Below are 13,146 nucleotides of genomic sequence, written 5' to 3' on the forward strand. Positions count from 1 at the left end.
GTGCAACTGTGATTTTGGAAAGAGAATTAAATACATCAATTAAATACAGTCGAAAAATAAACACAAATACCCCACGAAAATGTATAGAAGACATTTATAAACATCGCGCCCAAAAAAAAGTAGCGACTACCTCTCAGTATACATCGAGTAAATGCCAAAAAAATAATGAGTGACGGCTCTTATTGTATTTATCCTCTTTGACCGAACACTTATGAGAAAAGTGTGAAATCAATAGCTATCATCCGATGGCAAAATACTGAGCCAGATAAATAATTTTGCATGTAAATGCAACAACAACGATTTGAGCCAGATAAATCCAGATAGAAGTCTGGTTCAATCTGTGAGTCAGATAATTTGTTAATTACTTCTTTTTAGGTTGACAACGCGGCCTTTAATATACCTACTTTTTCAAAAATAGATGTCGCTGCTTAGCCTTTCGCCGTATGAGTTAAATGAAAAACAGCGGCGACATCTGCCTATCACATTTCAGGTGTGCGAAAATTTCACGACATCTGCTTCTCAATTCTCTCAATGATCCATAGGATTCCCGTGAGAATTGAGCGTGAGCCGGAGCTGTAAAACTCACTGAAAGACGGCAAATACCACGATACTGTGCCGACGTATTCGATACCTTAAGGTCGAATTAATGGTGACTTATAACCATAAAGCCATAACCAGATAAAACAGCTGATCGAACCTCCTTATGGAAATCAATGTAATCGAGTTAGCGTTATGGTATGGCACCATTAATCGATTACATTGATTTTTTTTTTTTTTTTTTTTTTTTTTTTTTTTTCGATCAGCTGTTTTATCTGGTTATGGCTTTATGGTCATAAGTCACCATTAATTCGCCCTTAAATCCGGAGTCATTGGTGCCGTATGTCGTATCGCTGTATCCTTATTCCTAACGTAATCAGCTGTTTATCGTTACGACGGTAAACCAAAACCCAATTGGTGCTACGATACGGTAACGACCTTTTAGACGGCCCATACATGACACAAAAGCCATGCGCAAATATAAAACGACGGAATTTGTGCAAATGAAAATTTTGACATACACGGCTCAAAAACACTGCGCAATATTCATTTTTAATGTAGCACAACAAATGAAACATGTGTTTTAATTGTATAAAAAAGGCACTAATTGTATTAAAAAACTATTTATTTTCCACAGTGCTGGTAATTCACAGTATAAGTCGAAAAACTCGCACCAGAAGTGTTTATTTTCCATTGTATTTATAATTTTTATATTTTAGTTGCAAGACCAGCTCAACTCATTGCAGCACTGCGCAATATTCATTTTTCAACTAGCGCAACAAATGAAACATGTGTTCTAAACAATGTGTGATAAACAATTATTATGTATTATTGAATTTGTGTGAATTCCTGTTACAAGCTAGAGATGGTCCTTACGCCTTCGATATTAACATTTTTAAGCAATAATTACTGCATCATCATCATGATGTTATATTAGGGGGACTCATGTAATCGTATAAATGCCTTATAAAGTGTGTAAACGTATAAATTTATCTAGTGCGTAAACGAGCTGTCAAATTTTGTATGAAAAATCATTTACACAATTTGTATAAATTTACGCGCACATTTCATTGTGTAAATGCGGTAAACTCAAAGGAATGCAACCTTGCAGACATTACAGCAGGCATTTTCATCAGAAATCCCTAATATCAGCAAGTAAAGGCGTTTTAGTTTTGATTTTTCACTTAATCTTGGCATTTTTTAATTTGTATAACAATCAACAAAATTTTGTTTGGCAATAATACAGCTGATAGACAATCAAGTTTATCAAGAGTATTACTAGTTGCGTTCATATAACCGCGTGTGTAAATTGATATAATTTTACACCTTATAAGTTTATATGCTTTCATGAGTCTCCCTATTATCAGAAACCACAGGTAAACTGTGTAAGATTCACCACACACAAAGAAAAAATCATGTGCAATATTTGCAGACATGAGTAAATATCAAAATCGTTTTGATTTTAGCGCAGTTCTCTGCGCAAATAGCGCAACCAGTGCACACACCGGGCAAATCCTTGTGCAAATTGGTAATTGGCACATGGATACTTGAGCCGTATAATTGGCGTATTAGCGGCACCAATAATCGATTGCATTGATTCTCATAAGATTGGTCGAATCAGATGTTATAAGGTTACCGATACGGTTACCGATAGGGCACCAATAGGGCCGTTCCATTGGTTTATCGAGCTCTGGCTCAAATCTCATTGGAACGATCTAGATCAACTTTATGAGAGCTGGCAGCACTAATATAAAACATCTGTTTTGTAGAAAATAAGAAGAAACGTACACAAAATTTTAAGATACTGATAGAATTATTACCATTTAAATAGTTTCGCACGTAAGCAAACTGTTTATTTTCCTTACATCATCTTCAAGTTGTTTACTCTTTCAGTGTTCTTGCTTTTAAATATGGCGAGATCTTTTATGTATACACAAATGTACACGTATTTAGTTCAGTGCTACAATGGCTCAACTATATGGTTGGCTCATCTCACCAGCTGATTTTATTTTTTTCATTTCACTGGAGTAGGGATTGTCAGAAGGAGATGGCAAACTTAAAAAGAAACCAACGAATTTACAACATTTTCTTACTACTTACAAATGCTGCTAAGTTTTATGTTTTCATTCCATTCCATTCGTCTAACACCATCACGCTAATTTTGGCAATGTGAACAAAGGTATGTTAATGCTGTAGAGATGAGCCAACCATATAAGTTACGTTCCATTGAGACTTGAGCGAGATACGGATAGAAATTTAACATGCAAATGCAACAACAACGTTGTGATCCTGATATTTATCTGGTTCAATTTCTGATCCGTATAGCAGTTCTGTTCGTTTCGTTTTCTGTAGTAGATTTTTTGACAGCTAACCACTTTTGAGTTGGTAGAACTCATGGCTCAACTATATGGTTGGTTCATCTCTACAGCAACAACATACATTTGTTCACATTGCCAAAATCAGAGTGTTGCTGTTAGACGAATGGAATGGAATGAAAACATAAAACTTAGCAGCATTTGTATGTAGTAAGAAAATGTTGTAAATTCGTTGGTTTCATTTTAAGTTTGCCATCTCCTTCTGACAATTCCTACTACAGTGAAATGAAAAAAATAAAATCAGCTGGTGAGATGAGCCAACCATGTAGTTGAGCCATTGTAGCACTGAACTAAATATGTGTACATTTGTGTATACATAAAAAATTCGCCATATTTAAAAGCAAAAACACTGAAAGAGTAAACAACTTGAAGATGATGTAAGGAAAATAAATAGTTTGCTTACGTGCGAAACTATTTAAATGTTAATAATTCTATCAGTATCTTAAAATTTTGTGTACGTTTCTTCTTATTTTCAACCAAACAGATGTTTTATATTAGTGCTGCCAGTTCTCATAAAGTTGATCCAGATCGTTCCAATGAGATTTGAGCCAGAGCCAGAGCTCGATAAACCAATGGAACGGCCCTATAGTTGAGCCATGAGTGCTACCAACTCAAAAGTGGTTACCCTACAAGACAGGTACCCGTTCCCTAATCGATTACTTAATCGTCATCAATAACTTGTTCACCAATTATCGTCTTAATGACTTTTACATTGCTGTCGTGAAAAAGGTAACGCATGTGCTCTCTCAAAATAGTGTACGTGTGACTCTCTTTCTCGCTCTTACCTATTGTGTTTTCGACATTCCTTCTCGCTCGATGTTATTTACATTTTTAAGTTACTTCATCAGTTATGTTTTCGTTATCGCTAACCAAAACATATGCAACAACAACAATACGGGTAACTGGTCTATCGGTTACCCGTATCGGTTACCTTCTGTCAAATCGCTTTTTCTATGAATGAAACGCGTCCTTTATGTTCAGATAATATTTAATTATAAATTATTCATATATACAATGTTTTTTTAGAATTTAAATTATTGCCTTATTACTCTAGCGAACTTTACATATGTGAATTTTTATATTTATAAACTATATAAATACATTAACGTCTATTCGTAGTCGTGCCCTTTCCGAAACCTTATTTTGAAGTTCTTATTTTTCCTGCGCTGGTAGTGTTGCTCATCAGTTTGCAGTCATATTAGTTTGGTAGGTATAGTAACATCAGACGTAGGGAAATTAGGAAGCATGTCAGGAGTATCACCAGAATCCAAAGAAGCATGGTGATTCGTCACCTCCGTTTTCTTCCATATCCGGATTCATTCCATACTAGTAATTATAAATATCTTGTAGATGCCACATAGGTGTAACCATACCCTCAAGATATTTCCGTTCAAATCTTGTGGTGTACACGTAAACTTGTATTTGTTCTAAATTATTCACCACATTCTAAACATAGAAAAGATGTATTAAGTGTTTGCGTAAATACCATTGTGATTACAATATGGACAAACATTCAATTCTAAACTTTTCGTTGTTATATCAATTGTTTCAGCGTGTTGTACACGTAAATAAAAATTCATACTTGAATGTATTTTCGTCTTCCAATCGCATAATTTACATTTTAAATAATGACTATTAGGCATATGAGAAATCTCATGGTACAATAATTTGTTGAAGCTTGGTGTAGCTGCTTGAATAACACAAAATTTACATTTTGCACCACGTTCGTTATATTTAAATTGTAAATGTTCTGGTTTCTCTACACGATGCATAAAGTTTAGATGCTTTTTCCAACAATGTGCTGAATTTAATTGAAATACATACATTGGGCATTGTCTCATGATAAATTTTCCATAAATATACTGAGCCTCTTTATGTAGGCTCTTTTCTTAACATCTAATTCTGGCCGTACAGGATATGACAGTTTTGCTTCAGGTTATAATCCACACTCATACTATTTTCAGATTCTGTTTCATAATTTTCATCATTTTCAACATTGGACTTTGCATCAACATCATTATCATCATCGTCATTTTTTGATAACTCTGTTTTAAGCTTCATATTTATCAAAGGTTCATCTTCCTTAGTATTAGAATTAGAACATTGTCTCTCTGTTTTAAGCTTCATATTTATCAAAGGTTCATCTTCCTTAGTATTAGAATTAGAAACATTGTCATCTTCTGTTAAGTTTATATCAAGTTTAGCTTTTTTCCTAGGTTTAAATTCTTTACTATCCGTACTAGAATTAATACCATCATCAACATTTTTCGTGGTCTGTTTGTGTTTTTAAATTTGCCAATGGTTCGCCTTTATCAGTATTAGAATCAGTGGCCTTGGCCATCTTCACCGTGTTGCAAAGTAGGCGACACATGTTGGTGTTGATGTTTGCGCATATTGCGGATATGTTGGTGGTTCACTAGTCATTAATTGTTTAGAAGTTTCAACTTGTTGCGTTTGTTGTTGTTGTTGCTGGCTGATGATGTGGTGTTAACGTTTGTTGTACAATTTATTCGGGTGATTGCTCATATTGTTGGTGTGTTATAGTGCTGGAAATCCTTCCGATATTGAAAGTCCTTGATTAGTGTAATCCCCACGTAGTGAACTACTCCTGGACCGCGTCCGCGGTAACTATTACATCTGAAGGCGCTTAAGTTACAGGCATAGCTGACATCGCTTATATAACAGGTTGACTCTAAAGTAAAAACCAAAACAAAATATTAGAATCAGTGTTTATGAATAACATATTTAAAATAAGCTCTTACAACAACGTGATCGGTGGCTACATCCCCGTGAAAGTAGTGTGGTGTTCCTCCTTGTATAAACGTAGATACTGGATGTGCTCAACCGTGCAGTTTTCTTCTAATTTGAGCAAATGTATGTTCTTACAGCCACAGCTGGAATATTTGCGATATTTCTATCCTCACATCGTCAAAATCAAATTACCTAGAATGAAAAAGAAACTCATATCAGTAAGAATAGATTAAAAGTTTTTAATATAAGCCGAAAAGTGTTCCATAAATAGGGCTCCACACATAGCTCTTTTCCAAAGGCACAAGAGAAATTTCAGATAACTAGAATCAGGACCTGGTAAAGTAACTTCAAAGGCGATTTAGTCGCCACTACTTCGTATGCGCATTTCTCTACGCTCCCTTTCGGCATGCATCATCAATTTCGTCATTACTATAAAGGCCATCTTGCTCACAGCAATCCAACAATCTATTTGTCCGCAAATTCGTGGAACTAAATTCCTAATGGAAGGTTCCTCTCCAAAAACTCTGTTTACAGACAGTCTTTCGCCGTGAAAACGAGGGCAGTGAAATATTACATGTTCTGCGCCTTCCAATTCGGACGGACAGCTTGGACAGAAAGGATCCTCCTCTATCCCACGCTTATGTAGATATTCCTTCAAGCCACCGTGCCCGCTCAATATCTGTGTGAGATGGTAATTTAGTTTGCCGTGTTTTCGCTCGTACCATTCCGCTATATTCCGGACTAGCATGAAAGTTCAGCGCTCTTTTCTCGAATCTTCCCGCCGTTCTTGCCACCTAACTATTGTTCGTGACCTTGCGGTTTTCTTAGCATCTTCAGATGGTCGGCTGAATCCAATGCCATACAGATCGGCCATTTCACCTGAGAGTAGATCTACTGGGATTTTCCTGGATAAAACATGGATCGCGTCGTCGGAACAGCACATGCTATTCGTATAGCAGTAATGCGGTAGGCTGCTAGTATATCTTTTTGGTGGACCATTTTAGATCTGTGCCATACTGGTGCTGCATATAATATTATAGAGCTGGTTACGTTGGATAATCGCTGACGGGTAGCTTCGCTTGGGCCGCCGATGTTGGGCATTATTCGCGTTAGGGTTCCACTAACTCTAGAAACTTTGTCCCCCACCGCCCTGAAGTGCTCCCTAAAAGTTAGTTTTGAGTCAATGATTACTCCTAGATATTTCAAGGAGGGCTTTGAATTTATTTGAAAATCTCATATGGTTAGGACCAACTCATCCACAGTCCGCTTTGAGCTCATCAGAACCACTTCTGTCTTATTGCTAGCCATCTCCAGCCCCGTGTTCGTCAACCATTCCTCTATTCTTCCCATGGCGTCATTACATAATGCTTGGAGCAGATCAAGTTTCTTGGCCACTGCTACTACGACAATATCATCTGCATAGCCGACAATTTCCGTGCCTCCGGGAAGGTGGTTTTGTAGCACCCCGCCATACACCGCATTCCAAAGAGTTGGACCTAGAACAGATCCCTATCTAATCTATCTATCTATCAAATTATTCGGAGCAGGTACGGAACTTGTCTTGGGACACCCAAAGTGCACCCACGCTTCTCATGGCTCCAGCGGGTTAGCGGCTTCCTAGAACTTAAGCCACTTGCTGCTTCTAGTCCTGACATCTGTCAGCTGGAGTCTTAGCCCGGCAAGCGCAGGGCACGAGCACAGAATGAAATCGATCGTTTCCTCCTCCAACTCGCACTTCCTACATCTGCTATCACTGACCAAGCCTAATTTAAAGGCATGTGACGCCAGAAGGCAGTATCCAGTAAGAATACCCGTCATGAGTCTAGTCTACAGTTTACTGATAATAAAAATATAAGAATCAGTGTTTATGAATAACATATTTTAATTAATCTCTTACAACAACCTGATCGGTGGCTACATCGCCATGTAGGTAGTGTGGTGTTCCACCTTGTATAAACGTAGGTACTGTATGTGCTCAACCGTGCAAATTGACATTAGCAGTAACATTATTTACATAAACATAGCTTGGTATTTGTGAAGGCCTCAATACAGCATACATTGGTCCAGTTCGGTGTGCACCAGCCACTGGTACAAACACTTTTGAATGCATAGCTTTCATATAGGATGGATGTCCAGCAGTGCTCCGGTTGTGCCAATATGTAATGGGCTGCTCCGTCTCTTGGTACGGCTGTATAGGTATAGGCGGGTGCAATGTATTACTAGGCTCAAGATCGGAAGGTACATAGATGGCTCGAAGACGCCAGAGGGGATTGGAGCCAGAGTTTTCGGACCCAGAACCAAAATATCAGTAACTCTAAAAGCACATCCGAGCATTTTCGAGCGGAAGTATTCGCCATAAGTTAGTGCGCTTAGCTGAACCTTCAGCGCTGATACCCCAAAGAAACAATTGCCATACTCAGTCAGGCAGTCAGGTTCCACTAAAGGCACTTGCGGCGTTCGAAATAAAGTCAGCACTTGTCCTTCAGTGCGTAGAAAAGCTGAATCAATTAGGAGCACACAACGTAGTACTGTTGGCCTGGGTCCTAGGCCACAGGGGAGTGGAGGGCAATGAGCAGGCGGACTCCATGTTTAATTTGTTGCGTCTCTCCCACAAATTGTCAACCCCCCAGCAGATCCTTGCAGCGGGTCTGCGCCATACTCTCCTCTTCCGGGAAGGTATCGACCCCAATCCGGGTCCTTCTCGTGACCCCAGTACTGAGAAATGGGTTTGCTGCGTTTGCCGGAAAAGAATCTTTTTAGGACGGTCATATATATAAGGGCCTGAAATATTTCAATGAACTTCCTAATCACATAAAAAGTAGTAATAACTTCAATACTTTAAAAAAAAGTTTATTGGAGCATTGTAAAACCCTTCCAATAAGATAGTTTTTTTTTCTTTTATTTTTTTACATGATATACCGATACTGGAGCGCGAAAAGGGAATGGTAATAATGGTAGCAGCAAAATACAATGCATCCGGCCCTAAGGAAAAGAAAATCGGTCGCCACCTGTAACTGCAGACAGTTCCAACAACTAATTTCGCTGGAATTCGGTATTTCCAGCTGGTATTTACTGTTGCTGATCGGAATCATTCGCATTCCGACAGCATAAATATAACAATAAAATTATATGTGTAACAAAAATAACGAAAATAAGGCCAAATAAAAGTTGGAGCAAGGGGGATTGGAAACACGTCCTTTTCAACCTCCCAATATATGTTGAGCTGTGCTAATCGGAATCTTCATGCATTCCGACAGCGTCTTTACTAAACAAAGTTGAGGGGTGATTGGATACACTTATTTTCAATTTCCAACATCCAAAGAGATGTTTAGCTTCATTGATCGGAGACTAATACATTCCGAAAGCTTAAAATACACATATAATTGAAAAATATAAGTTCCAAATTTTGTTGCCTTAAGCTGGGAGCACTGGAGGATTGGAAACGCGTCCTTTCCAACCTTCCTTTAATGAGTGGCTCCCAGACTCGTCCCTCTATCACGCTAGTAAATATGCTGATCGGAATCACATGGCATTCCAACAGCATATTCAATAGAAATAAGTGATTATAACAATGAATTGTACTTAGTAGTTTAAGTTTTGGGCCTAAACAGCCGTAATAATAAATAAATTAAATTAAAAAAATAAATACTCTTGTCAGTGTTTCACGTGCAAGGGATGGTTGCATCGGACAGGTTGCTCTGGGCTAGATTCCAAAATCCAGCGTCCTCGTAACTTTTATAAATCTTTTGTGGCTCTTGTTGTTCACGGCCTCATTACATTATGAGGAAATACGGCACCTGAGAACACAGCCGTTTGAAGCTAAAAAACACAAGCATGTCTTCAGTGAACTCCACAAACAGGCGTCGGACCTCTATGCCGGTGATTCCTGTACTCAAAGAACAAAACTAGCAGAGGAGGAACGCACTCTCCCTAGGGAAACGAGAGTAGTCACTCTAGCCCAACTTCGAGCTGGATAACGTAACAGGTTAAACTCTTACCTATCCACAATCCACCCCGACATACAAAACATTGTCCTGCTTGTAATGTGTCCCCACATGTCACCAACCATCTCTTTAACTGTATTGTGCAACCAACGCCTCTAACACTCCTCTCATTATGGCCAACCCCTGTTGAAACAGAAAGTTTCTTTGGACTCCCGTTAGAGGACATTGATGACAATTTGTGATCGGTCGCACCTATTGGATGGGGCGAAGCACTGCTACTACAACAACAACAGGCGGACAACACGGTAAGAGAGGCAGCAACTGCATGACCCATCGATCCCGAGCCGTTCCTGCCAGTTGGCCCACAGGGGCATCTATTAGTAGAAGAAAGGGAAATAGGGAAGAACACTGGCGCAATATGCCAGGCCTGAGTCAATCTAAGTTACTGTTAGGGGGTTACAGGACAACTCGATATAGGGCATTAATAGGCCTCTCAAAAAGATAACCTAAGAACCCCAACGGCTATTCTTACAAGACACTGTAGACTGAACAGTCACATGCAAAAGCTGGGTATAGTATCGAACAACACATACCGATTTTGTGATGGATCAGCAGACGGTGGACCATATCCTTCTAGATTGCGGCGCAATTTCAAGACGTAGGGCTAAGTTTATGGGCTCACCATGGCCAGAGCATTCCCACATTTAATCCCTCAAGCAAAGAACACTGCTGGGGTTCATCAAGGAAGTCGGCTAGGATGAGGTGCTGTGAAGGAGATGTGCAAGTCACTGTGCAATCCTCAATAAATGATCTATCTATCTACGTTCGGGTAACAAGCACCATTGTGGTACTAGCCCCACCATCTCGGGAACTATTGATATGACTACATTAAACCTTCTAGGGATTGAATATTAATAATGCCGGCAATGCGAAAGTCTGCTAAAATGCACCATTCTCCATGGAATGCTCGATATATAACTTTCCACGTTTTGAAACAGTGATGAAAAGAGCAAAATTTACAATAATTTTAACTGGCTGTGGGTAGTAAGGTGTTGATGTCCTCTCTTAACGCAATGTAATGACAACTGCGATGCAGGGGAAATGACAAAAATCTTGCAAATCTACTGATAATAATTCATTTTTCCTCCCCTTCTATGCAGTTCTATGCATACATACATATGTATTTTTCTCTCCAAATGCTAATTAAAAAAATTAATTGGTTTTCACATGAACTTCGAACTCTGTCGTATTTGCATTCTTCAGTTGATTATCAACAAAAGCATGACAAATTATCACTAAAAAATTCATACATGTTGCTTATATATTTAATATGGTAGCCAATTTACTTACCCTTTCTGGTGCGATGATTCCTGGACAATCGGGCCTGACTAGACGCGATTTTTTTTGCCTTAAGAGAGCGTGCTTAACGCGAACCCTATCATGTTATGGCACAACTTTGGTGATGCAAAAAATCAAAGACATTTCTGCTTCTAATGCTTCTAGGATAGCAGCAGCAGCTCCCGGTGGCACCACATAAATAACAGTTGCAGGCCGATCAGTTGCCTTTTTTGCTCCGGCTACCTATTCAATTTTAATTCACATTACATTATCTACTGTTGCAATTTTTAATCACTACAAATCAATATAAATTACCGAAGCAAATACTGGCAAACCAAGATGCGTAGTTCCAGCCTTTTTTAGGGAAATACATCCAACCAGTTTGGTACCGTGGTCCAAAGCATGTTGCTTGTAAAGTACCTTGTTTTTGTAGATTTCCTTTGATTTTGGCATATTCTGAGCTGAGTCGCAACCCGGCGGAGATGCTATCTATTAGAATAATATAACATTTTTTTTATTATATAAAAATGCACATACGTATGAATGAAAATCAGAAAGTAAATAATGTTGTTGTTGTTGTTGTAGCGATAAGGACACTCCCCGTTATGGACTTTGGTGCTCCTTTGCCGGATGCAGATCGGGTACGTTCCGGGAACCATTAAGGTACTAGCCCGACCATATCGGGAGCGATTTAGTTGACATAAAACCTTGTAGGCCATCCCGTCGATTCTATACAACTTAATATGGTAACGATTTAAAAGACGGTGCACCACCCAATTTTTATCAAAAATTATCAAAAGTGGAATCAAAAGGCGCGCTTCGAGCTCCGTTTTTATTATTATTTGATATTTTTAAATTAGGTGGTGTACCGTCTTGTAAAACTTTACCCTTAATATTATTTTGGGCGAAGGCCGCCAACGCAAAAAGATGGTCTCTGCAGCAATATTCTTAATTTCCGTCACATGTCACAACTCAAATTAACTTAATGTTATTTTGGGCGAAGGTCGCCAACGCAAAAAGGTGTTCTCTGCAACAAAATTTTTAATTTCCGTCACATGTCACAACTAAAAGCACAAGATATTTTTCGTTGTAAACAATTTATATTTTTTTTGCGTTTCAATTTTTCCGGAATAATTAATGAACTGTCATTTCGATGACAGCATGAAACGTCGATGTGTTAGTGGAGAGCGAAAAAAGCTTTGAATGTGTGGGTGAACTGGTTACCTCCGTCTTGTAGGGTAGCTGTCAAAAAATCTACTACAGAAAACGAAACGAACAGAACTGCTATACGGATCAGAAATTGAACCAGATAAATATCAGGACATAGTGTACAAGTACAAGTGTGTTGACTTCTTTCTGACAGGCACTCGCTTTAGTGAGCCTAACGGGAAAATATGGGTTGCAATTGTTGTTTCGTATGAAAACGGTCAATTAGGGTTCTGTGCAGAGACATTAAAGATTGAAACAGGGTTTATGTAGTCACAAAAGTGTTGCTCCTGTTCCACAGCATTTTAATTTTATATCATGGCGAAAAGTGTGCAGTTCAGAGTTATTGATTATCATTAAAAGTTTAATTTATTACGGAAGGTTACTCCTTTAAGTGTAAAAAGCAGAGAAAACGTAGAGTTTTTTAAATTATTGTGAAAAACTTTTTAATTTGAATTTCTGTACCCAAGTTCACTATATTTGTGTAACACAAGAATGTGGAGGTCAATTCCTTAACTATGAAAAACTGAAAAATGTACACTTATTGAAAATTCATTTGCACACACAATTTACACTTTGAGTTTAATTGTTTTTATGCACAAAATTTTCATTTGTCAGAAAAAATAAAGAAAAAAAATGGCCTAATGTCAAAAACCCCTATGAAATACAAACTGGCTTGTTTGTTTTTAATGAACTGCGTTGTATTTTTCTTGTATTTCGTTAGTTTTTTTAAATATAGTTCACACACTTACACCAGTACTGAAACCTTATTGGCTCCCTCGACAAAAAATATAAGAGAAAATACAAGAAAAATCCATAGAAAATAAAGTAGTGTCATATAGGAGTTTGATTTCTTTGCACTTACAGTACCATTTTATTTGCAGGAGACTTTCACAGCTACAAAAATTAACAAGCCAACATAATATAAATTCACGCAAGTCATTTTCTGTCAAAAATGTCTCATGCACATACAACTTGTATGAGAGCAACCCAAA

At 38.1% G+C, this 13,146-nt stretch overlaps 1 long non-coding RNA gene across 1 annotated transcript; it reads right to left on the minus strand.

Annotated features, from left to right (window-relative positions):
• Nucleotides 1-5,473: 5,473 nt before the first annotated feature.
• Nucleotides 5,474-12,179, minus strand: LOC137236771 (uncharacterized). Its single transcript, XR_010948627.1, has 5 exons — nucleotides 11,833-12,179; nucleotides 11,261-11,434; nucleotides 10,958-11,188; nucleotides 5,675-5,855; nucleotides 5,474-5,604 (listed from the first exon to the last, which is right to left on the minus strand). It is a non-coding gene; the product is annotated as an uncharacterized lncRNA (long non-coding RNA).
• Between the last annotated feature and the right edge of the window lie 967 nt (nucleotides 12,180-13,146).

Source organism: Eurosta solidaginis, chromosome 1 (genome assembly GCF_040869045.1).
Source record: "Eurosta solidaginis isolate ZX-2024a chromosome 1, ASM4086904v1, whole genome shotgun sequence".
NCBI lineage: Eukaryota > Metazoa > Arthropoda > Insecta > Diptera > Tephritidae > Eurosta > Eurosta solidaginis.